The sequence below is a fragment of the Macrotis lagotis genome, chromosome 7 (genome assembly GCF_037893015.1).
Source record: "Macrotis lagotis isolate mMagLag1 chromosome 7, bilby.v1.9.chrom.fasta, whole genome shotgun sequence".
Lineage (NCBI taxonomy): Eukaryota > Metazoa > Chordata > Mammalia > Peramelemorphia > Peramelidae > Macrotis > Macrotis lagotis.
Window position 1 is genome coordinate 31,447,861 of NC_133664.1, and position 27,641 is coordinate 31,475,501.

General features: G+C 35.8%; 1 protein-coding gene across 4 annotated transcripts in view; it reads left to right on the forward strand.

Annotated features, from left to right (window-relative positions):
- ZNF385D (zinc finger protein 385D) overlaps positions 1 to 27,641 on the forward strand; it is a 978,888-nt gene that overhangs the window by 228,822 nt on the left and 722,425 nt on the right. The gene's annotated exons all lie outside the window — the stretch shown is intronic.

Below are 27,641 nucleotides of genomic sequence, written 5' to 3' on the forward strand. Positions count from 1 at the left end.
TTTTCAATGGAACTGATCAACAGGAAAGCCACGTAATCTAACTACAGCTGAATGCAACTAAAATAAAGCATCTCTGGCATTTCCTAACAAGACACGTAGTTTCTTGTAACTTCAAGTTTTGCCTTATTTGGAAGTATCTATTTCTATGGACCACTATGTTTGTTTGTTTGTATTGTCTATCTTTATCTGTTTTTTAAAGTCCATTGCACATCTCAGGGGTTTCATGCCTTGTCACTGGAAATATGAGACAACCAAGCTGAATGGTATTCCATATTTATTATTTTATCACCAAAGTAGGCTGATTTTGAACAGAGCATTTTCTGTTGTTCACTTAATCTGTTCTGTCAGAACCATCTCAGATGTTGTCAAGAATTTAGACTTGTGGGATCTGAAGATGCAAATTGTCAGAAATAATAAGTTCTGATTGCAATTTTGAAGTACGTGCTTTATGTATTGCTGTGAATTGAATCTAACTTGATGCAACTATAATTTAGGAATTGCAATTATTATTATCCTGTATTTGACACAATAGAGTGAGGGGGGAATTAATTGAGCAGAATCTATGTCATCTTAAAACCTAGAAGGTTTAATATGTAATATTTAATTAAAAACAGAAAATACATTTTTCTTTGTACTTATTTAATATTTTCTTAACATCGATGTGATTCTTAATTTCTCTGCTATCACTTCATCATTTTTTTATTCAGTTTCTTTTTATTTTTGCTTTCAATTTCTCTTCCCTCCATTCCTTTCCCCTAACCACTAAGAAGGTAAGAAGAATAAAAACCTTCACAAATATGTATGGACTTGCTTATCCTAATTTATATAATAGCTTTTCCAAGCGATGGAAGATAGCATGAAGAAAACAATCTATCCATCCATCCATCCATCCATCAATCTATCCATCCATCCATTCATTCTGTCTGTCTGTCTGTCCAACCATCTGTCTGTCCCTCTATCCATCTATTTAACTATCAATCGTTTATCTATCTATCCATCTATCTATATCCTATGATCCTGTCACTCCCCTGAGTAGTACACTGCTATCTACCATCCATCCATCCATTCATCTGTCTTCTATCTATCATTTATCTATCTATCTATATATCTAACATCTATCAATCATCTATCTATCATCTACCTATCTATCATCTATCTATCTGTCATCTGTCTATCTATATATCATCTCTCTATCATCTATCTGTCATCTATCTATCATCTATCATCTATCTATCATCTATCTATCTATCTATCTATCTATCTATCTATCTATCTATCTATCTATCTATCTATCTATCTATCTATCCATCCTTTAGTCTGAATGAAGAATTCATCAATTCTCTGTCTTAAGGTGAACTAGATGTTTCATCCTGAGAGCTTTGAACTGTTGCTAAGTACTAAGTCTTTCAGAAATTATTATCTTTATGATATTGCTGTTACTATGTAAACTCTTCTGCTTATTCTCTCTTTGTTTTACGCTATTTCATACAAGTCCTTCCAATCTTTTCTGGCTCAATCCCCTTCATACTGTCTTATAAAACTATGGCATTCCATCATTTTTAAATTCTAGAATTTGTTCAACCATGCCTTAATTGATAGAAATCTGTTTCTAATTCTTGACAATCATAAAATAGAGTATTTTTGTAAGTCTACCATAATTTGTCCTTGATTTATGACTAGATTACCTCCTATTGAATTTATATTCTTAGGAATAATTTTTAATTTCACTTTTCAAGTCTTGACTAGCAAAATGTTTTATTCCTCTAACACTCACTATGTAAACTTCCATTGTTCTCTGGGTCTCTTGCACTTTTTATTGTTTTGTTCCATTGTGTCCCATAATTCAGAGCAATTAAGTATTCTTTGGAACATGTCCCAATATTTGAAAGCATCTGTTATTTTCTCAAAATGAAATATGTGATTAATATCAATACAACAATACAAATTTACATCAAAGCAATCCTCCTTAGAGAAAAATGACAAACTTTCTCTCCTGGACAACTCACAGCCAGCTTTTTTCTGCAATAATCCCAGTTTAGTTCACCCGGAGCCTAATGCTTTCCTTTTATTTTCTTGACTTTGAATGGATACCAATAGAACATATGGGTTGACCTGAAAGGATGCCAATAGAGTATGTGAGCTAATTTGGAAGAATATTAATATTTTCAAAAGGCCTTTGGTGAAAAAGAATATTTTAAAATTATTGAAAGATTGAAAGTGCTGCAAGATGTCCCTAGTTTCCTCCTCCATCATTATCCATATGCTCAAGGCATTTGGACTCCCCTATATAAGTTATTTAAGTAAGCATGTGTGTGTATGTTTGTGTGTATATACATGCATACATGTATGTAAATTTTGATCTTATTATTGAATAAATATGATTTTTATTTGTATTTTTAACTTTAGCTTATAGAAATGTTAATAGTTCTCATTTGTATTCAAAGAAAACCATAACACCAAATGAATGATGGCATGACTTCCACATTATCTTGATTCTAGTGAAGGGAATATGCACAGACCTACTTCTCATGGCCTTTTCCAGAATCTTTATTACTCTGTGGTCTGATATAGGAAACAGGGTTTCTAGTGATATTCTTGGATGCTGTGGGAGTCCTTGGCTTTTAGGTTGTGGTTCCCTCCCATATCAATGAGACACCATGATGTTTTAGCAATGCTGGGCAAAACACCAGCATAGTGTTTCCATAGTAATCTCTCTATCTCTAGCACTACAATTGCCACAATATCTTTTTAACTTGAAATCGAAATAGATTCTGTTGTATTTACATTCAATATATTGATTTTTTTCTTATCATTTCAAATATTCCTATAGTTTTATGCTGTTCAGATGAAAAGTAATGTGGATATGTTCTCCCAGGTAATGTTATCATTTCTATTAAAATTCACAAATGTGGTGGTCAGTGAAGGAAAAACAGAGAAGGGAGGAAACAAAACAGTGACTAAAACCACACTGTCTATTCATGAAAAAACCCTAGTCTAGCAACCAGGAAATGCTCATGAATAATTGTGTTTTCTAGATATGAATTAGAAAGTGAGAGTAGGAAAAAACATACATGTTTTCTGGAAAATGGAAATTAATTGTCTATGTCACTGCAATATAGATTTTCTTTTTCAGGTTTTTGCAAGGCAAATGGGGTTAAGTGACTTCCCTAAGGCCACACATCTAGGTAATTATAAAGTGTCTGTGGTCAGATTTGCACTCAGGTCCTCCTGACTCCAGGGCCGGTACTCTATCCAGTGTGCCACCTAGTCACCCCCAGCAATATAGATTTGATGAGGATACAACATCAAATAGGAACTGGAAACTAAAATATGAACCCAGATGAAACATTCTCATGATCTCCCTTCTGAACAATGTTTATTGCCTTGTAGTTCTTGCTTGACTTTTCCCCATGCCCTCATTTTTCTGTGAAGTCTCACTTAAACATATTCATTCCTACAGGAGAGGACTGAAGGACTGAAAATTAGTTCCAAGAGAGAAATGTTCCTGTCTCTTTCTCCCTGATCATGAGCCCATTACTGGACCTTGATCTTTACTTGATCATATCCTATGAATTTTCATCTCTGGGTTCATGTTCTTCTTACTTTTTGGATTCCATCCCCCCTCCCCCCGCCCAGGACCTCAGATCCTAATTTGCCTACAGAGGGATGTTCTTGATGGTAGGTATTATACTTTTCCAGAGGTAAAGGTATTTCTAAGAACCAAATTTCTGCAGGTTATGCTTGTTGTAGAATACTTTTCTCCGTCTATGGTAGTACTCTTTACTGGAATCCTCTGCCACCATTGGATGATGGTTTCTCCCTTTCTTTACCTTTGGTCCTTGTCAACTCACCCACTGTCCAATTGATTCTCTTCTTCCTGAAAACCACAAGAGTTATTTTCCTTCATTTGTTTACCTTTGTCTTGATTGTGGGGCATTATTTATCACCCTCTTATCTTCTTCCTTCTCTCTCTCTATGTGCCTTAACCTCCCTGTACCTCAGTTCCCAAAGCAAACAAAATATTGATTTACTTTTAGATGTGGTATGGTGGTTTTAGTTCATGAGCTTTAGTTAAACTTCTTTTTCCTCTATATCTTCTTTCATTTGAAGATAAAATACATTTGAGAATATTATGTTTTTCCCTTCATCTCTTCTACTTTTCAAAAGAAATCTCTTAATTATCCCCGATACCCTTTGGTGTAGGGAAAAAATGAGAAAAATGTCTACTTTATAGGTATAGTATCTGAGGATAAGAGAGTGAGACTTTTCAAAATTAATTTGTGAATTCAAGGAACAAAATACATGAATTAGCCACCACATCCCAGGTCCTGTGATAGGCCCTGAAGATGAAAAGACATAAACTGGCTTAGCGGTCAAGAAATTTTTATTCTAAAACAACTTATCAATAAGATTCCATTTGAACAAGAAAACTCTTAGTTGAGACATATTTGTTAAATTTATTTCCCATTATCAAAATCAGTCATTTGATATCCTTTTGCTGAGATTTTTGGTGAGATCTGAGGTTGTTTTCGATGAAGCTGATCATCAGGAAAGCCAAGTGATCTACATGCAGCTGATTGCAACTAAAATAAAGCATTGCTGCCATTTCCTAACAAATCATGTCATTTGTTGTATCTTCAAATTTTTTCTTACTTGGACAAATCTATTTCTGTGGGCCACTATGTTTGTTTGTATTGTCTATCTTTATCTGTTTTTTTCCTTTTGTTTTGTTTTTTTTTAGGTTTTTTGCAAGGCAAATGGGGTTAAGTGGCTTGCCCAAGGCCACACAGCTAGGTAATTATTAAGTGTCTGAGACCAGATTTGAACCCAGGTACTCCTGACTCCAGGGCTGGTGCTTTATCCACTAAGCCACCTAGCCACCCCCTTTATCTGTTTTTTTAAAGTCCATTGCACAGCTCAGGGGTTTCATGCTTTGTCACTGAGAATATCAGACTTTATAGGTAAAGGAACTGAGGATAAGAGAGTATGACTTTTCAAAAGTAATTGGTGAATTCAAGAACAGATATATGAATTAGTCACCATATCCCAGGTCCCGTGATGGGCATTGAAGAAGCAAAGACATAAACTAGCTCAGATGTCAGGGAATTTTTATTCTAAATAGAAGTATAAAATTATATTTATAGGTTTGACAAAATGTAGATAAAGTAGACACATGGTAGCCTTTAGACTGAAGGCACTAGTAAACCACCAAGAAATACCTGAAGAAGATACCATTTGAGCTGTCTTGAAATAAACCAATCATTCCCAAAAGCAGAGGATGATCATATTAGGTATTGTAGAAAGCTAAGTAGAACAGCATGAAAATTATATATGAAAGAACATAAGGACAGTAAAGAAAGTCACTATGGGTGGGTGACAGAACTTGTGATAATAAATAAAATGTCTATATTGAACTATTATGCATCATAGGCAATATCCAAAGAAAGCCATCACTTGAGTCTGTCGTGTGCCATCACAACAGGTTACCTATACAAAGTATGAGTACTCAAGAACATTTTAGGAGAAACACATTATTTTTCTCAGTTGGGGTTTGAGAAAGCTCCATAGAAGAGACTGCAGCAATCGAGATTGTGGTAATTGCTTCCGTTTAAAACATTCTAAGAGATGTAGCGGTAGTCAATATTTCTTAGAAATATAGTTTTCAGTGTTTTCTTACACTTTGATGATTTTTTTTGTTTGAAGATATTTTCTACATTAACTTCCTGCTTTCATATATCACCAGTTTTCTGTCAGGAAAATGACCTTGAAACTGGAGGGAAAAAAAATAGCTATTTTTTAAATAAAGTAGCTGGAATTGGAATGGCATCTTACTTAGTAGGCACATCCATCTTTGCTTGTTTTCATTGTCAGACTTTTGGAAAGAAGAGAGCTATCATACTAGAACATAATCATTATACCACAAATAGAGCACATTCTTGTCTCTTTTGCTCCTAGTGAACATTTAGTTCCATTATCCTTTGTAGATATTTAGGAAGTAGAGTATGATTAAAATCTTGGAGTCAATGATGAACCTGAAAATAAGGCTATTGACCTGCCTATGATCTAAGTATGAATCAATTATACTCTATGTTATCGACTTTCTTACCAAGAACTATTTCTTATCAACAGAAAATTGCCAATCTCAGTGTCGTGCTGTCCCACGCCCTAACCCTTTGGGCATAGTGTTTTCTGTTGTACCACCCTACCCCCAGGGTCATGGCACTAACGCAATATTTTTCCATTTCCCTGGAAGTGCTCTCCTCCACTGGTGCAGGAAATTGAAAATTGACTGTCAGTCCATGGACACCTCCAAGTCTCCAGCTCTCCTGCTGGCCTACCAAAGTCGATAACAGAGCTCCTACAATGATTTCACCCAAGTCTGTGAATGTAATGATGATAAAAGGGAAATTCAATTATGTCATCACGAAATAGAGGGTTCGCAACTATGACTTCTAGTTGCTTACACCCTACCACAAAGTAGTCAGTCATAGATAATAATAACTAATAATGCTAATAACAATAACAAAAACAGCAAGAACAACTACTATTTATATCGAGTTCATTATATGCCAGGCATTTGTGGATTTCTCCACATAGTGCGTTTGAGTCTCACAATGAACCTGGAAGCTACTTCTAAAGCTGGATTGGAATTCAGGAGAGAGAGAGAGAGAGAGAGAGAGAGAGAGAGAGAGAGAGAGAGAGAGAGAGAGAGAGAGAGAGAGAGAGAGAGAGAGAGATGGAAAAAGGAAGAGGAGTAAGAGGAAGAGAGATAAATACAAGTTTATGAAGATCACTTTGAGATTCCTTTGACTTCTCAAATAAGCAAAGATATGCATTATTACTCTCTCTGCCTTTCAGGAAACTTTGATTGATTGATTTGTGCATAGACTGTATGTGACACAAGACTCTTCATTTACTTGTGCCCTTTTTTGGGTTCAATTTGGGAAACAGAGCCAACTCTCTCTCTGGGCCTTTAAATGAAGAAGCTCAATGGCCTTGAGAGTCTTGGCATCCAGAGGGGTTACAAGAAATCTCTTAATCTCCTTGAGCATTTATCCTGCTCCAGACTGTTCACAGGCACTTATCCATGGCGTCCTTCGTGTCCAATTTGTATTTCAATCCAACGATTATTTGAGCTTCAGGCTAGTTGATTTTATTTACTCCTGGTAGACTGCCCCCTAAGCCATATAAGCACCAAGACTCAAGAGCAAATCTGGCCATATTTGAGTTGTATTCAATATCTTGCCAAAAATTAAGACTGTCCTTGGAAAACAGCAGCACAGCGACTATTTTGATTAATATCTCATGTTCTAACCTTTACATTTTACAGAAGCGAAAGAATAAATATGAGTGAAATGATTGTTTACAGTTAATTCATGCCATCTAACAGCCTTTGTTTCCTTGCTTTAAAAAGACAAGGAAAGAGCAAAAGACCCATGTGGTATGTGTTGAAGAGTCTGTCTCTCCTCACAAAATCAACCTTTTTCATCTGAGATTTTTTTTCAGCTTCTTGAAGTAGTAAGCAGAAAACATATTACTTTTGGGCACAGAACAATATACTTTTGAGAGTATAACATATTCTAAAATCTTAGAAACTCTGTAATTTAAGAATCTGGCTTTTTTTCTGTGCCAAAAGAATGAACAGTTGAATTTTATTTTGATATTCATTTCCTTGAAACTCCCCTTCCCCATTGATTTTTACTTTGAGAGGAGTGAACTAAGTGCCCATTCAGCTAGCAGCAGAAATTTAAATAAGTGAAAAGAATCAAAGAATTCTGAAGCTGAAATGGCCTGTATTTGATGCCCCTTGAAGGATCAGAGAGGTGAAGGCACTTTCTCAAGGCCTCACAATCATTTTTATTTTTCTCTATATAGTTTCATAGTGTCAAATAAAATAGTAAATGAGTCAGCTTTAAATTGGAATTTTTGAACATTGTGGTGCAGGGAGAAAGGTGGAATATTTATATTAAAAGGAAAAGGTTCAAATCACAGCTATGCTACTTATTCTCAGCTTAGTTTAGAGTAACTATTTTTCACCTCTTGGAGTCTCAGGTTACTCATTTGTAAAATGGGAGATTGACCGTGATAACCTGAATCAGGAAGAAGTGAGTTCAAGTCCTAACCTTGACATATCCTGGCTGGATGTTCCTGAACAAACAAGCCACTCTCAATGCAAGCCACTTCAAACTTTAAAGAACCTAAAGGTGCAATTTTTATTGACTCAATTCAATGTGATATCTTTACCACCTCTTTTGGAGAAGATGTCAGTATTATTCTGAGGAGTGAGAAAAATCTGACCTTTTTCCTTGTTCCCCTTCAGCATTATGTATGCCAGTCATGTTTATCAACATATAGAATCACAGGAGCATAGGGTTACAGACCTGGAGATGGAAGACATCTCAAACTCCTGCCATTCCATACCCCTCATTTTTCAGATTGATACTGAGATAGGTTAAATGAATCACCCAATATGACACAGGTAGTTTGTATCAGAAAGATGATTTGAATTCAGGTCTCCGGAGCTCTACTTTCCTCTCTTTCTCTGATACTTTGGCAATGACTATGTCTCATACCATAAACAGATGTTCTCTTCCTTTCTGTTTGTTAACGTCTTTAGCTAGTTTCAAAGATGAGGTCATGTGTACTTATAAAGGAAATCTCTGCTAACTTGGTTGTGCTCTGTCCCTCCTGAAATGTATTTGTGCAGAATGTCTCAAACTAAGTTTGTTGAGAGTAGGGAAGGCTTCACACTTTTTCTTAGCACATGTATAGCATAGGCATTGGCTGAATGTTGGATTTGTTGAATTTAATTGAATTTTTAATGTTTAGTTGAGTAAAACAGGTTAAATGCTAATTCATATACACTTATAAAATCAAATTTCTTGGGCCATTCTTTGGTCTTGTTGGGTAGCTGGGTTGTGCCGTGGATAGAGTAATGGGTCCAGAATCAGGAAGACAACTTCAAATCTGACCCTGAGCAAGTCACTTAATCTTGTTTGCCTCACTTTCCTCATCTATTAAGTGACTGGAGAAAGAAATTGGAAACCACTTCACTATCTTTGCCAAGGAGACCTCAAATGGGTTCACAGAGAATCAGGCACACAACTAAAATGATTCAACAAGAACCACAGCATACTTCTAGGTAAGGAGATTTCATCTACCAATGCAGCCCCCATTTTTTCAACTTCTTATCTTCTTAAGAGCCTGCCTAGAGCAGTGAGAGTCAACTGCCTTGCTTGTCCAGGATAATACAGCCAGGATATGTCAAGGTCAGGACTTGAACTCACTTCTTCCTGACTCAGATTAGCTTTCACCATTAAACTATGCTTTATTGAGTCTGTAGTTATTATTTCTCGGTTTCTTATTTTTCCTTCTACTAAATTTCAAAGGATTTCTCCTGTTGTTTGTTTGACCTTTACTGTAGATTTAGCAAAACAAGGATGCTTTAACTTTGTTCATGGAGAATGACATGGATTTCATTAGCAATCTTTCTATATGTCCTTTCAACAGTTGTTTTTTTGCTTGACTCTGCTGATTACCCAAAAGACCTGAAATTTATTTGCAGAGGGTGGTGGATATGGGTGGGGAAAGAGAACTGAAGGGAAAATGAGCAAATTTTATTAATACAGATTGGAACAAGTTCATAATTAATTGGATCTGTACTTTATGGCTGCTTAAAGAACATAGATATTCATGGACTTTCTCAGGGTCCCAAAGCCAGCTCTGGAAAAGGGGCTTGCTAGACCCTTTTTAGGACTGTTAATCCATGTTTGTATTCACCTATCACCAAACTCTCATCCTGGCTTCAAAAAATCATAGTGCATAAAGTGACCACACCCAGATAAAATTATCTCATTGATTTTATCTTAAATTTATTTTTTTATCCTCATTTTGTACAAATGTTTTTTTTTACATTAATAAAATATTCTTGTTTACAAGTAAACAAAATACCCCTCCTCCCCCATGAATATAGATAGACTTGCTTGGGTGAATAAAGTAAAGGGGAGAGGAAAAAAATTAAAATAAAAAAATAATAGTAATAATTGTAGGTATGGCCAGGTGGTGCAATGGATGAAGCAACAGCCCTGGAGCCACGAGCACCCGAGTCCACATCCAGCCTCGTAAACCCAACAATCACCCAGCTGTGTGACATGCAAGCCACCTGATCCCCACTGCCCTGCAAAAACCAAAAAAAAAAAAAAAGAAAGAAAAAAAAGACCCAAAATAAAATAAAATAGTAATAATAGTAGGGGTGGCTGGGTGGCAGACAGAGCATTGGCCCTTGAGCCAGGGGCACCTGGGTCCAAATACGGCCCCAGACACCCAAAGATCACCCCGCTATGTGGCCCCAGGCAGGCCATCAAGCCCTACTTGCCCTGCACCCTCCCCCAAATAATCATAACAAAAAATGTGCTTGAGTCTTTGTTCCAACACCAACACCTCTGTCATGGGTGGATCTCATTTTTTATGATAAGTCCATCACAAAAGTTATTTCCATATTTTTCCACCCTTGCCATTGCTGATCGCAACTCCCTCCTTTCTTATTTCTCCACTACCATGTACTCTATTTTCTCTCTCCTTTCACTAAGACTCTGCTGTAGGGTCACTGACAGATCCCTGGTCCTGGGGCCAAGAAACCCAGAGCCCCCATACCACCCCTTAGGCCCAGAATCCACCTGGCCCTGTGGTCCTGGGCAGGCCTTCCATTCCCAGCCCCTTGTAAGAAGTAAGAAAGAAAATGTGTTATATCTGGCCACTCTCCCCCCATGGTCCATCCTCTCCTCCTTTATTCACATCCCCACCCCTTCCCCCTGCTCCCCCCTCCTTCTTACTCCAGATGTCTATACCCCATTGAGTATATATGCTGTTTCCTCGCCTAGCCATCTCTGATGAGAGCAAAGTTTCCCTCATTCCCCCTTGCCTCCCCCCTTCCATATCATTGCAATAGCTCATTGTAGTAAAAAAAATCTTATGTGAAATATCTTGGACTATTCCCCCTCTCCTTTTTCTTTCTCCCCTTCTATTTCCCTTTTTTTCTATTGACTCCATTTTTACACCATATTTTATCTTTGAATTCAGCTTTCTCCTGTGCTTCAACTATAAAAGCTCTCTCTACCTGCTCTAGTAACTGAGAAGGTTCATATGAGTATTATCAGTGTCATTTTTCTATGCAGGAATACATGCAGTTCATCCTCATTATGTCCCTCATATTTCCCCCCTCTCCTCCAATCTCCATGCTTCACCTGAGTCTTGTATCTGACGATCAAATCTTCTGTTCAGCTCTGGCCATTCCAAAAGGAACCTTTGAAATTCCCCTGGTTCATTGAAAGTCCATCTTTTTTCCCTGGAAGAGGACATTCAGCCTTGCTGGGTAGTTCATTCTTGGCTGCATTCTAAGCTCTCTTGCCTTCCGGTATATTGTATTCCAAGCCCTATGAGCTTCCAATGTAGCTGCTGCTAAGTCCTGTGTGATCCTGACTGCAGCTCCACGATATTTGAACTGTGTCCTTCTGGCTGCTTGTAATATTTTCTCTTTGACTTGGGAGTTCTGGAAATTGGCTATAATATTCCTAGGGGTTGGTTTTTTGGGATCTCTTTCTCTGGGGGATCGGTGGATTCTCTCCATTTCTATTTGCCCTCTGCTTCTAGAATATCAGGGCAATTTTCCTGTAGTAATTTTTGAAAATGATGTCAAAGCTCTTTTCCTGATCATGACTTTCAGGTATTCCAATAATTTTTAAATTATCTTTCCTAAGTCTGTTTTCCAGATCAGTTGTTTTTTCAATGAGATATTTCACATTTTCTTCTAATTTTTCATTTTTTTGGTTTTGAAATATTGATTCCTGATTTCTGTTAAATTCATCAATCTCCCTGAATTCTATTCTTTGTCTGAAGGATTTGTTCTCCTCAGAGAGTTTTCTTATCTCTTTTTCCATCTGGCCAATTTTGCTTTTTAAAGCATTCTTCTCCTCAACTTTTTGAACTGTTCTATCCATTTGACCTAAGCTGGTTTTTAGCATGCTATTTTCTTCAGCATTTTTTTGGATTTCCTTGACTAAGCTGCTGACTTCATTTTCATGTTTTTCCTGCATCTCTCTCCTTTCTTTTCCCAGTTTTTCTTCCAACTCCCTCATTTGATTTTCAAAGTCTTTTTTGAGCTCTATCATAGCCTGAGCCCAATTTCTGTTTTTCTTGGAGTCTTTAGATGCAGGAGCTTGTGCTTCCTCATCTTCAGACTGAGTATTTTGGTCCTTCTTGGGCTCATTTGCAAAATATTTCTCAATAGTCTTCTTTTTGTTTCTCTGCTTGCTCATTTTCCCAGCCTGGGCCTGGTTTGGGGTGTTTCTTGAGCTTTTGAGACACTCCCACAAGGGTCTCAGTGTGTGTGGCTCTGTCCTCCCTCCTGGTCTGTGAATGACCATAAGCACCCCCCTCTGCCAAGGGGCTGAGGTGGGGGGGGGGCTGCTGTTCTATGGGGGGGGGGCTAGACTTCGATCAGGATCTGAATGTGGTCAGAGCCCCTGAGTCCTCTTTCAGTGGTAGAGGACAGAGCTAGGCAGTCTCTCTCTTCACTCCCCTCCCTCAGCTCAATGGGCTCATGCCCTGGGGGCTCCTGCTTACCTGCTCCACCTGCTTCTGTTTCCTGGATCAGGGTTGGGGAAAGAGGATGCTGCTTGCTGTGTGCCCTGAGGGCTGGGCTCCACGTGCTCGCTCTGGCAGAGGTCCCCCGCTGTTCCCCCACTTTGTGCCCGGTGCTCCCCGGGGTACAGCTCAGGAGACTCCCCTGCTGCTGTGAGCTGAGACTCCCAGCACCCTGGGGCTGCCTCCAGGAGGCTGAGGTTCTTTGGCTCTGGAGGGCCACCCCTCTGGCGGGCTGCCTCTCCGATCCCGGGGAGCAGAGCCTTTCTGCTCGTTTCCTGGTTATCTTGAGTAGAAGAACTGCCTCACTGGGTCCCTTTGAGGGTTCTGTCTCTTGAAAGTTTAGTTAGAGTCCTTAGCTGATGAATTTTATCAGAGAGCTCCTAAGACTCAATCCCTTCTTGTCGCCATCTTGGCTCCGCCCCCCCTCATTGATTTTAGATAGGCTAAAGCAGGCTGAGCATAAGTGCCATGCCTCAGATCCATTGGTGAGTTAAGGGGATAACTACCCCAAGCTTGTAAAGCAATCTCGTAGGCATACAAAATAAACTTATTTCAAGGTCATGAAGGTAACTGCACCGGATGCTGTGGAACTCCAAGAACTTGGTCAGACATCAAAGATGCTAAGAGCATCTACTGTATCCTGACCATTCTGTGTTGCCACTGGGCTTCAGTGACTGGAAGAGAGTGTAAGACTGCTGACTTTGTGCAAGCCTCCCTCAATTAAATCCAATTCATGGCAAGTCAAGACATGATCCATGATATCAATGGTTCATTTCAAAAATGAAGGGTGAACAAGAACAAGTAACAACCAAGTTTTCATTTCATTGAGCTGTCTTCTATCTAATATTCTGTCTTGTCTTTGTATATAATAAATATTTTGACTGTTTTTGATTTATGATGGAAAATTTTCTATGATACTCATTCTAAACCACAGGACAGGTGTCTTTCCTTTTAGGAAAAAATCATGAAATTGAGGTACTTAGATCTGGATATGATACACCACAATGATTCATACATCATAACCAAATGAAGTCACTGGCCAGGCATGATAAAATGGAATGACAGTAAATCTGAACATGAAGGGAATATCAGATTAGCCTGACTACTTTAATTGACCTTATCTTGGACTAGGGTAGTTAAGGGGCACAGTCAATAAAACACTGAACTTAAAGTCAGGAAGAACTGGGTTTAAATTTGACCTTAGTCAAGTGCATAACAACTGTGTTACTCTGGGCAAGTCACTTAACCCCGCTTATTTCCACTTTTTCATCTGTAAAATGAGTAGGAGAAGGAAATGGGTAACAAAAAAGCACACATGACTAAGACTATTGAACCACAAAAATTGGATGGATTAACTTTGACCTAGAAAATTGAATTTTCTGACGTGGTTCAGGAAAGATTAAAGGACATTACCAACTGTTATTTGGTAAACACTTTAAACTTTGCAAAGCGGCATACACACATTATTCAGCTCTGGATCAAATTTCTGAGAATGCAAATCAAGACAGCCAATACCCTTCTACATTTTGCTTTATGGAAAAGAATAGTTGAGCTGAACCATGGACTTATGAAGGAATAGAATTGCTACACTTAATTTTATAGTACTCTCTCCAAAAGTTATTCTATCTGGGTCCTGTTCTTTTATTCTTTTCAAAACCAATAAGAACAAGATAAATTTTAAAAAATCACTTGGATCAAAAATAGGATTATTGTTATATCACTAGAGAATATATTTTCCCTCAGTGAGAACCTACAAAAATTAGATAGTATAAGAAGACCGATTACACAAATTTGACAGTCCACAAACCTGTTCCAACTTCTTCAATACAATAGCAAGCTATTGTAGTCTATTTCACTTTCTACCCCCACTTCCAACTCCTTTTTTCATTTATGTATGAGGAATTTCCGATGCCAGTCCACTTGAAATGCTATTTAGATGCCATAGCAAAAAATACTTTGCTGACATTTTCCTTCCTCACTTAACAAGTTACATTTCTGAATACTTTAATCAATACCCTCACCATTTGCATCATGTTAAAAAGCATTTTGAATCTTTAATCAAAGATTTATCTAGGTAATCTAGACTGTGAATATATTCACAAGGGAATTATAGTAATAGAAAATCAGGGGGTTCCAGGTTTTTCCTCAATTTAGTGAACTGATTTGCAAGTGGAAAATATTGATCTATTTACTTTTATGCTTCACTGCCAGGCCAATTATGTACAGATCAACAAGGCAGTGAGTCTCCTAAGATTAGGGAAAGGAGAAACAATGAATCCCAGGATGATCAGACTTTGACTTTGAGCACAGATGACTGTGAATAGTTCAGAATAATCTTAAATGAAACAAAGGGGGAAAGAATTGAAGGAAATGAAAAAGGGTAAAAAACGAAAGACATTATGCACAAGGGTGAAAGGGATAGTTGATTTAATCAGTGTTTAATTTGAGCATGGAAAGAAAAATTGACTATGTTGCATATTAGACTTCATCTATCTAGCTGTTTATATCTATCTGTCTATCTGTCTGTCTATCTATTCTTCCATCCATCCATCCATCTATCTATCCATCTATCCTAACTCTCCTATCTATCCATACTTTGATATGTGCATTTTAACATAATGGTTTACTTTGTCATACATTTTTATGCATTTAAAAATCATTACCCAGAGAATGTCTGTTGCCTTCAATAGACTGTCAAATGAGTCCACAATAGAAAACAAGTTAGGAATTTCTGTTTTTTAAAGAATATGTGGATTTTTCCATGTGGCATGAAAAAGAGTATTTCATTCACATTATCTAGTCATACCTTTTAAAATAGATCTCTAAGACTTCTTTCATTGTCCAAGTTTTAGTGACTTTAATAATTAGAACTCTGTGTAGTATCTATGTCTTGTATGTATATTGTCATCCACTCATTCAGTCATTCATTTATATCTGACTATTAGTGTCTCCTTGGACTATTATAGAATGTAAAGTCTTTCTATCCTTCACCCCCTCAAAGTTTCCAAGACATTACTATCCATCTCATTCTCTGCAGTCCCCTCTTGCTTTGGCCTTTAATTTTTTCCAACATCAGGGTCTTTTCCAATGAGTTCTTTCACTTCATTATGTGGTCAGAATATTTTCCTTCACAGTGTTTTGTGTCTTCATGAATTGGCTAAATTAATTTCTAAAAGTATTGACTGATTTGATTTCCTTACTGTCCAAGAGACTAAGAAATCTTCCCCAGCACCACAGTTCAAAAACATCAATTTTGAAGTGCTCAACTTTCTTTATAGTCCAATTTTCACAACCATACATTGCTGTTTTTACAAGCATACATTGCTATGGGAAAAAAATCATAGCTTTGATTTTACAGCCTTTTGTCAGCAAAATGTTCTGTTTTTTTACTATGCTATTCAGATTTGCCATAGATTTCCTTCCTGAGGAGTAAGCATCTTTTCACTGCATGGTGGCAGTTTCTGTCCACAGAGATCTTTGAACCCAAGGATATAAAATGTAACTCTGCTTCCATTTCTTCTCCCTGTTTGCCAAGAAGTGGCAGAAGCAAGTTATGAACATCTTAGGTTTTTTCATGTTAAGCTTTAAGCTAGATTTTCCTCTCTCCTCTGCCTCTTTGAAAGCCAGCCTTGGCTAATTCTGGAATCACATTTTGCTTAAGCAAAATGACACATTTTGCAGTGTCTTAAACATTACCTTGAAATGAGCACCATAATTCGATAATATGAACATTCTTTGACATTGACCTTCTTTAGTATTGGAATTAAATTGATCTTTTCTAATCACATGGCTACTGTTGAGCTCTCCCAAATTGCTGGTTTACTGAATGTAGCACTTTAATGGTATCTTTTTTTTAGGGTTTTAAATAGCTCAGCTGAAATTCCATCACCTCCACTAATCTTCTTATTAGTAATACTTCTTAAGGCCCCCTGATTTCACTTTCCTGGCAACTAGATCAGTATCACACCATCATCATCATGATTAGTGATTTTCTTGTATAATTCTTTAGTGGATTCTTCCTACCTCTTCTTAATTTCTTCTTCTTCTATTACATTACTGATACATAAACACATAGTTACAAATATAATCAGTATATTGAGGATGTATTCTATACCTACATACATAAAGAAGCAGAAACTTAGCAGGTTTTGTTATATCTTCATTTTCCCCAAAAAGCTATTTCCTCTTCTAACAGAGAAAGTCATCTTTTATAATAAAAACTGGAGGGAAAACAGGTAATTCAGAAAACAAACAAAAAAATGAACCAACACATTAACCAAGTTCAAAAGTATATGTAATATTCCTCAGCCTTAGTCTCCCACCTCTACCAAAAAAGCGAAGAAAGTCAATTCTCATATTACTTCTTAGGAATCAAAAAATCATTTAGCTATTCTTTTGTGGTGTTTTTTCTTTCCATTTGCATTGATTTTGCATATTATATATATATATATATATATATATATATATATATATTTCATACATAGTTTTCCTGATCGAATTTATGTATCTTTACATCATTTCATGACTCTCACTGTACATATCCCCATGTCTCTCATTATTCTTCGTATCATTGTTTCTCATGGCACGATCATGTTCTTTTACACATATGTATTATAATTTATTTAATGGTTCCCTAATAGATGAGCAACTATGTCTCCTATTCTTTTCTACTATACAAAAAAATGGTAGAGATGAATGGATGGAAAAATAAAGGGGGAAATTAGGAGAGATGGAGAAGTAAGAGAAAGGAAGAGAGATGAGGAGAGAGAAACAGAGAAAGAGACAAGATTGCAAAGAGTATCTTTATTTCTGTCTTTCACATCTTTAGTTTACATGAATAGCTGTAGAATTTCTGGGTCAGCAAGTACTTTCATTCACTTTAAATGTTGTTTGCAAAATTTTCATCTTATTTTTCTTCAAAATTCAAAATAAATCATAGGTTATGTACCATCTTGCCCGACCTCTTCCATTTACATATTATAAAATTCAGACTCCAAGAGGTTTGATGATCTGTATGGCATCAAAGTCTAGATCCAAACCTAGGGCCCTTAACTCCGAATCCTTCTGCTCCTCTTTAGAAATCAGGTTCATGTCCTCATATCAAATAATTTTGTTCTATAACAGACTTTATTATTATTTTGCCTCAAGTGATATTTGGTATTGTTTGGGTTTTCTTCAGCCTTATTTTAATAGATATATTAATGTTAACTTGTCCTTATAATCTCCTCATAATCTCGGTTGAGAGTCTGATTACGCCTTTGACATACACTAAGCTGCCAGCAATACCAGAATGATATTAGAGATGTTTTTAGTGGCTATTTGACAGGTGGCATTTTTGGCATTTCTGCAATTAGGAGGGTCTTAACTAATGCTCTTGGAGTTGAATTGGCATAGTATAATGTTGGTTTGGAGTGGAGTATTTTTTGTTACAGATCATTCATGTATAACCAGGAATCAGAAGCTTAGGGAGAAAACTAAAAGGGATCATCAATAACAAATGATGTGCAAATAGGGCAGAAGTTTTGAAAAGAAAAGAGAGGAGATTAAAATCTAACTCATACTGTTAGTCATGTAAAACTTGAAACTCATTCTAAAGGAAAAAATAAAATAAAATGAACGCTAAATTGTGAAAATATTTGTCAGATGTTTATTTTCAAGGTTACTGGTTTGCTTGCCCTGGGTCCCAAATGATATCCTGTGCAAAAGGATCACAGCATCAGTATTTGTACTAATGACATTATTCTTTCTCTTGGAAGTTTGATAATGAATTGTAAGCTATGTACATTTTAGGATAAAGGACAATTTTCTTCTATAGATTATCTCTCAAAAATTTAGTAGCTATATAGTTCTGCTTTCACATTAGTAGAATTAAGTAAACATTTCAATACCAATTTAATAAAGGTTCTTTTTTAAAATGCCTAATCATAAGAAATGATGGCCTCACAATCAGAAAGAGTTTGGTAAAAGTTCCAAATCTGAGATATACTGGAAGTATGACCTTGGGAAAGTCATTTACATTTTAATAGATTCTTATTACCTAGAAGTGCAAATATCAACTCTTGTATTTGTCATCTAAAGCCCTTTCCAACTTGGACCTGACCTATCTTTTCAGATTTTATAGTTAGATAGCACAATGATTAGAGAAAACTGAACTTGGAATCAGGAAGACTCAACTTTTATAAGTCCACCTCAGACATTAGCTGTATTACTCTGAATATGTCACTCAACTCTGTTTGCCTTAGTTCTTCACCTATAAAATGAGCTGGAAAAGGAAATGACAAATTCCAGGATCCATGAAGAGGTTATAAAGAATCAGATAGGATTGAAATGACTCTACAAAAACAACCAGTCAAACTATTCTGTGAACTACCCTTATTTCTCACCTCTATGACTTTGCCTTGACTATTTTCTATGCTCTTCTCATCTCTACTTTTTAAAATCTCAACTTTTCTTTGATACCACTTTATTTAATATCCTTTTTCTAATCTCTCAAGCTTCTCATACTTCTCCACATCCGTGTCATCTTTTCTTTATTTTCTCTAAGTCTAGATATGCAAATGTTATATTCCTCCTTCTCCCTTGAGAGCAGGGACTATTATTTTTGTATTTGTGTCCAACACCTGACCCTTCATGAATGTTTTCAGGTCAAAGATGATTATGATAATGATGAGGATGATGATGATTGTTAATGATGATGAATGATGATGATGATGATGATTGTTAATGATGATGAATGATGAGGATGATGATGATTGTTAATGATGATGAATGATGATGTTGATGATGACAACTGGCATAACATTGTACCAGTAACTAGGCCAACTCTTTTATAGATATTATTTCATTTGATCCTCACAACAACTTGGAAAGTAGGTATTGATGTTATCCCCATTTTACAACTGAAGAAACTTTGAAAAACAGTGGTTAAGTGATTTGCCCAGAATGATGTAAATAATATGGTCTTGGGACTAGATTTTAATTCAGGTCTTCCTAACTCTATCCAGTATATTACCTAGCTGCCCCTAAGAAAGGAAATTTCCTCCCACAAAATTTGTGTTACGTTATCTATTTATCACTTATCAAAATTACATTTTAAAATGTAATCCCTGTTCCTTTTTCCACCTGTTTTTATTCATTGTAGATGCAACAAGGGCAAAACAATTTAACCTTTGAGTGTGATCTCAGCTTCTCAGACTTTTACTACTCTAAGAAAGATGTGTATTTCATGAAACATGCTCTCATAATTTATTTTGATTATAGAAGTTGATGTGCCTTCCATTATATAATGGAAAAAATCATAAACTATATAGAGAAATCGATATGGAATCATCTTTTTCACAGTTGCATTACCTTTTTTTGTCAGCTTCCTTCAGTCAAAGTGCATTTTGCTGACTGCCATAAAGTAAGATATATTCATTCTTCCCAATGAATGGATAATTTCCATCAAGAGAAAGTTGTGAATTGCATGGTTCAGATATTCAGAAATTGTTCACTGGGTAGTCTTGTAAAAATTTAACTATACAAATTCAGGAAGTATGTAAAATAATTTACCCTTTTGCTCAGTATTGATTGTTTTATGTGACACCTCAGATAAGTTCTTCATTACAGGCTTCTCATGTTGTCCATCATGAGATCCTTGTGAATGTAATCTTCAGAAGGACCCATAAACTTTAATGATAATATTGAAAATCAAAGCTGTACTTCAAAGTTAGACAGTGATTGAGTTCATGTCTAGAGTGGGAAATTTGGCATAGTAGTTAGAAGATAGATTTGAAGTCAGTAAGATGTGGAATTAAAGCCTGCCTCTCATATTAATTTTGTTATGTTGGTCATGACATTCAACATTTCTCACCCTCAGTTTCTTCTTCTGTAAAATGATGAAAATAATAGTATTACCTTTACAGGGTTGTTTGGAGGATAATGTCCAATGGCATTAATCAATCATGAATATTTATTAAGTATTTTTGTGTTTCAGATAATGTTTAGATTGAGATTTATAAAACATTTTGGTACCTTATTTTTTCCCAGTTATTTTTCAGTTATGTCAGATTTTCATGATCCCATAAGGGTTTTCTTTGCAAAGATAATGGAGTGCATTGCTGGTTCTTTGTCCAGTTCAATTTATAGATGAGGGAACTAAGGTAAACAATGACTTGCCCTAGGTCACACAGCTGGTAAACATCTTAGGTTAGATTTGAGTTCAGGAAGATTAGTCTTCCTGACTCCAAAGTCAGAGCTCTATCTAATGCACCATGTAGATGTCTACTTCCATACAGGTTTAAAGGTAAACTTTCATTATTATCACCACCACCAGCACCACCACCATGATTGTGATCATGATGATGATGATGATGATCATCATCATCAATAATCTCATTAGGCAAGTTGGTCATTCAATCAACAAAGTTTTTAATAAGTATCTGCTATTATCCTAGGTAGGTGATTTCACCTCTCTGAAGCAGTCTCCTTATCTCTAAAATAGCAATAACATTGTTGCATCCACCTGCTGAGTTTGTTCTGAGACTCAATTAAGGTACGATATTAAGAGTCTTGAAAACCCTAAGATTAAAATTAATTAAATTCAAATAATATTGCCTATAACAAATAATATTACCTATAACAATATTCTTATTAGCTATAACAAAATAATATTACCTATAACAATACCAATAGCCAGCTACTTGTATAGCCATATCTATGTATGTACCAGATAACTTTAGAATTATAATCTCACTTGATCCTCATCACAACCCTGGGGATAGACGCTATTATTATTCCTGTTTTACAAGTGAAGCATCTGAGGCAAACCGTGGTTAAGTGACTGTGCCCAAGATCACACACCTAGGAAGCGAGGCAAATTTTCCCAAACCCAGAACTAAATTTGTTACTATTGTCATTATTATAATAATAAATATTATAATAATTATAATAGAAGTGCAAGGAAGGAAGGAAGGAAGGAAGGAAGGAAGGAAGGAAGGAAGGAAGGAAGGAAGGAAGGAAAGAGAAGATATATGGATATATTGATAGATGGGTTGGTAACACTACACAATATTGAAAAGAGATAACATCAAATCCAAGAATATGTCTGGCTTAAATTTTCTTTCATGTTTCATGACTATGCCACTCTGATTAAGTCACTTCAACACCTTCTGTTGTTTTAATACATTGTCAATCTTTGAACTTTGTTATTAAAAACACAAATGCTTTCTCTTCTTTATTTCACTTTGCTAAGATTTCTTTCCTAGAAGATTGGCAGAAATGTTCTTGAAAGTTTATTTGCTTTCTCATATCAGTGTTTTCAGTTGCATTAACCAAGTAACAGATACTAGAATATGATGTAAATATTTGTCACTTTGAAGATTAGATGGAACAGTTGTTCCTGGTTGATTTTTTTTCTTTATTCTCACATTTCACAGCCTAGTCTTTTGGGGTTTTTTTTTTTTTTTTGGTTTTTGCAAGGCAATGGGACTAAGTGACTAGGCCAAGATCACATAGCTAGGTAAGTATTAAGTATCTGAGGTCACATTTGAACTCAGGTTCTCCTGACTCGGGGGCTAGTGCTCTATCTATTTTACTACCTAGCTGCACTTAGTCTAGTCTTTGATTTCATTATCATCATATCAATAGTGCTGTTGACGATCACCCAAGTGTGCTCATGGGAAGAGTAATTTCCTTAAAGAGTATGGGATTGGTCTTTGTCCCCTACCACCAAGATGACTTGGGACAGATTACTTAACATCTTTGGAACTCAGTTTCCTTATCTGTAAAATGAAAGATTTGGATTATAAATGATAATAAAGAACCTTTCTACTTCTGAATTTTTGAGCCTAAGCATCCCAGCTATATACCAGTTTGACTTTTGGCAAGTCATTGAAATTCTTGGACCTCATGTTCCTCATGTGTAAAATGAGGAGATTGGACTCAATGAAAATTCTAAATTGATACAAAGGAGAAAAAATAGCATGTTCCTATCTTCAAGGAGATGACAGCTGAATGGCTGGGTGACCTTGAGCAACTTACTTCCCCTCCTGGTATTGACTAGTTACTCTATAAAAGGCAGAAGTTGATAAAGATGGCTCCTGAATTCCCTTACAACACTAGGTCTATGATTTTATAAACTCAGATGTGCTACTTATGCTTGGGTAGATCAAATGAGTTATTATCTGGAAAACTGCTTAGCGCATGGTTGACGTATTTCAATGCTTATTCCCCTTTCCTTCCTTCTCCCTTTCATTGCCTTCTCTTGTTTTGCCTTCTCTTGCCTTTCACCATCCTTCTCTCCCCTTCCCTCATGAAGATCATTTAATGTGACAGGGTTTTCACCTCCCTCCCTTATTTGTAAAATGAAGGGTTAAGTTCATTGAATTGAGAGATTCCTTCTAGCTTGAAATTTAGGCTTCTGTGGCTTTTGCTGTTGGGATTATTTCATTGCAATAATTAAGTTCTTTATGTAAGTACAGGGATGTAGATGCCAAGATGGTACCAAAAGAACCAGATTCTGACTCTTTAAAACTGAGTGAAATTTTCATGGAAAGTGGCTTCTTCCTCCAATGTTAAGCCAGAGGAAGTTCCAACCTCAACAGCTTCTATCAACTATAAGACTTGTGGATGCTTTGCTAACATACCTTCTCATGATACCAGGATAGTGTGCAGTTTTTAAACTCAAATACTGATTCACTTTACAGGATTTCTGTCCGACTCTGGAAATTTTGTTCTGATGATTATCCAAGTCACCCAAGTGTTTTTCTATGCGGTTTCTAACTAAAGTAGAGAATTTTCCATTACATTAGGAAACAGAAAACCAGATTATGTTCTGGGCTTTGCTGCAAAAACTAATTAATCAAACATACTTTTCATTATGGTTCAATGGATGCTTATGTGATTTCACCCAAGCAAAGACTTCTTATCTCCCTGACTTAATATAGAAGACATATAAGCTACTTTAAAAAATAATCTTTTGAAAGTAGGACCCTACTCTTTTATTATTATAAAGATAATGAGAAAACAGTGTAGTACAATGGAAGGAATTCTGGATTTGGAGACAAATGAGAATTGGATTCTAATCCTGCCTGTGATATTTGCTTTCTAAACTATGGAGAAATTATTTCCATCTCTTCAAGTTGCAATTTCTTCATTTGTAAAATGGGAGTGATAATACATGTGTCACATCCTGAAAAGGTTTATTGTCAAATTAAGTAGCATATTCAAAGTATTATGGAAACCTTGAAATATTAGTTAAATATCAGTTGCTATCATCTCTTAAAATTATTATGTGAGATCTAAAGTTTGAAGAAAGTTGTATGAATTTTGAAGGAACACATACACACATTCTCACACCCACAAACACCCATGCACACAAACACACATGTTCTCACACCCACACTCATACTCATAAAAGGAATCAGAAAGAACTTCTTGTTCCACAGAAATATGCCTTTACTATTAATGAAATATACTTATTATACTTATTTATTATTATTAATTAAATATACTTATTTGCATAGAGAAAAAATAAGGGAGAATAGAGCATAGATAATTTTTGCCAGTCCTGTAAAATTAAACTGCCTACTGTCTAGTAATTTATTTATTTTGCCAATATGCCACTAACATCCCAGTGATTTCCTATTTGGAATGTCTGTTATCTGAACTGCCAATGACCTGTTCTCATTAACTTGGACATGATTTTGATAATTATAATTGTTTCCATGGGGAAAAAAAGCAGTGTGAATAGTGGAAAATGTATTTGAATTTCCCATTTTACTTGGATTTATTGGAAACTCCAGCTTAGCATTTTATTATCTGTGTGACTTTGCTCAAGTTAATTAACTTATTTGGGTCTCAGTTTTCTCCTCTGTAAAATGAAGAGGTTAGACTAGATGTCATTTGAAGTCCTTTCCATCTGTCAATCCATTATCTGGAAAAGGTGACCTAGGAGACCAAGGTGAATATTCTAAGGACCAGTGACCAAGTAGGACATGAGAATCCACTTTGATACACACACACACACACATATACACATTCTATCTATATATCACTCTATCTCTGTACACATATATATTTATATGTTTATACATTGTATGCATAGAGAGATTATGCATTTGTATATATAAATACATATAGTATACACATATAAATGAATATATATATGTGTGTGTTATATAATTAATTTAGCTTATGCATAGATGTGCATATCATAACATTATATAATTTGGGGTTCATATTGTAATATACCATCTTTGCACATTGGACCCTCATTTAACTGTAATTCAGAAATAAAGATCACAGTAAATTAGGACTCATAAACTTTTTAATGACTAATGTTAAATATCTTTGTATAGAATTTTTATGTCTACAGCTGTACTAGTCAATAAATGGTTCAGAATTATATATATATATATATATATATATATATATATATACATATATATATGAATAAGAAAGGATCATTATGGTTACCATTCCTTCTTAGGCCTTTTAAAATGTATCAGTTGTCTAGAAATTTGAATTCTTAATAATTATTTGTCTCAGTTGGTAGAAAGAAGATAGATTAATGCAATAGTTCTAAATTCAATATATTTGAAAAGTATTGCTATTTCCCCAGTGTTTCATGTGGCTAGACTGGCCTTATCTTAATTTTTCTGATCTATGTAAAATCAGAAATCACTTCACCCATGATAACTGAAAGAAAAAATTTTGCCTCAAAAGACTGAATTTCTGGGAAGATGAACCACTCTGGTATGAGACAAGTCCTAATCTTGGGTAGCTCTAGAAGTCACTAATTAAGTAGCATCTGTATAAATGCTTTGACTTTGCCTTCCTTTGGTTCCTAAAATAAGTCAATCAGTTGCAAGAAGAAGAGATCAGGAAAAAAACACAAACTATTTTTGTTTTGTCACTGGGGGTACTTTGTACTATGTACTTTTAGAGGCACCAGATTTAGATTATCAAATTCCATTAGAAAGATTTAGAGGGGGTAGCTAGGTGGCACCAGTCCAGGAATCAGGAGGACCTGAGTTCAAATCTGAATTCAGATACTTAATAATTACCTAACTGTGAGACCTTGGGCAAGTCATTTAACCGCATTGCCCTGCAAAAACCAAAAAAGAAAGAAAAAGATTTAAAGAACCTGAGTATAAAATGTGTTCATAATGCTTATTACCAATATAAACTTTGCTAAATTATTTAACATTCCTGGACCTCAAACTCCTCATTTTTACCATGAAAAGTATGGTTAAGGAGGCATCTGAGGTCCCTTCCAACTCTAGACCTATGATGCTATGTACACATGCTATTGTATTCCTACCGGCACAACAAGGCTAAACTAGAATGATATGGGCATCTTACTGAATGATCACAATGCAACTTTTGTAATTTTGAAAAGTGTGGACCCAACTTGTGTCATATATAATATTATATAATCGCAACTTATAACAATGAGCACATCAACTGAAATCATTGGATTCCAATGAGAATGACTTAGTTTCCTTTCTTTGGATATCTCCCAATAATATTGTTCTAAATCATAGAGTAAGGGCAGCTGTATTTTGCAATGGACATAGCACCAGGTCTGGAGTCAGGAAGACCTGAGTTCAAATGTGATCTCAGATTTTTACTAGTTGTTTGACCCTGGGCAAGTCACTCAATCCTGTTTGCCTCAGTTCCTCTTCTGTAAAATGAGCTAGAGATGGAAATGGTAAACACTCCAGTATCATTGCCAAAAAAAAAATCCAAATGGAGTCACAAAGTGTCAATATGACTGAAGTGACTGAACAACGATAAATCATAGAGTGAATGAAGGTTATAAAAGCATCCACACACTTTCATGGGATTCATCTTTTAAAAAGTCTTGTGAATTTGTTCCTTTGGATATCATTATTTGTACTCCCATTTTATAGTTGTGAAAACAAACCAGATCTATGGAGATCATGTATTTAGTGAGTGATAGAGACAGGATTTCAATCATGATTATTTCCATTGAGGATGCCAGATAAGATTAAAAGTCAAATCTTCAGGACCACTGCTTCCTAATATGCCAGATAGCCTCCTAAACCTTATGTCAGCATAAACTTCACAATAATGATTAGAAAATAAAAAAGAACAAAAAGGCAATAATGACTAGATGAGTCATTTTGAAATCTGGTACATAAGAGCGAAGAAATCATGGTACAAAATAACTGTAAAAGACAAAACTTGGAAGAAAAAAGGATTCATGAAACATCCAGGAAATCTTAAGTTACCATCTACTTTGCTTAATCGTTTTTAAATCATCTCACTAGGGGGAACTCACTGACTAGTTTTTCTGCTTTGCAAAATTTTCAAATCCACTCTCCTCATGAATGATGTCTTTCTGTATCCCAAGTACTTAGCCCAGACCTTATGCTTAATAAATGTCAAATAAATGTTTATTGATTGATTGACTGATTTAAGATCATCTATGTTATGGACCGTTTCAGTCGGGGTTGGGAACACCTGCACCCCGACTCATGAAAATGAAAAGATTTGGTATCCTATTAGTGGACAGAATCAGTTATCCTTCAACCTTCTGTTGTTATAGCTGGGCAAGACAGTGGGTTTTCTGGGGACTCTGTTGACATGAGAAAGATTTCGAAAGACAATATAGTAATATTAGACCCAAGGATGGTTCTAATATTATGGTTCTTTTCAATCTCAATCTCAATCCTCAAACTTTTACGTTCTCCTTTTTCCTTCATCATTTTCTATAAAGGAAGACAAAGACAGTGCAGTTCAATGAAAAGAGCACTGGCTTTCTTATCAGAGTATCTAAGTTCAAACACCATTCACTTACTGGGCAAGTCACTTCATGTATCTGAGTTTCCTTATCTGCAAAGACAGCCAGATGGCAGGGAGTTTGACTTTAAAGATGATCAGACTTTGAGTTATACCTCAGATGCTGATTAGCAGTATTACCTTGGGCAAATCATATAATGTCTCTGGACTATATAGTTTCTGCACCTATAAAATGGAGAAAATACCTTACC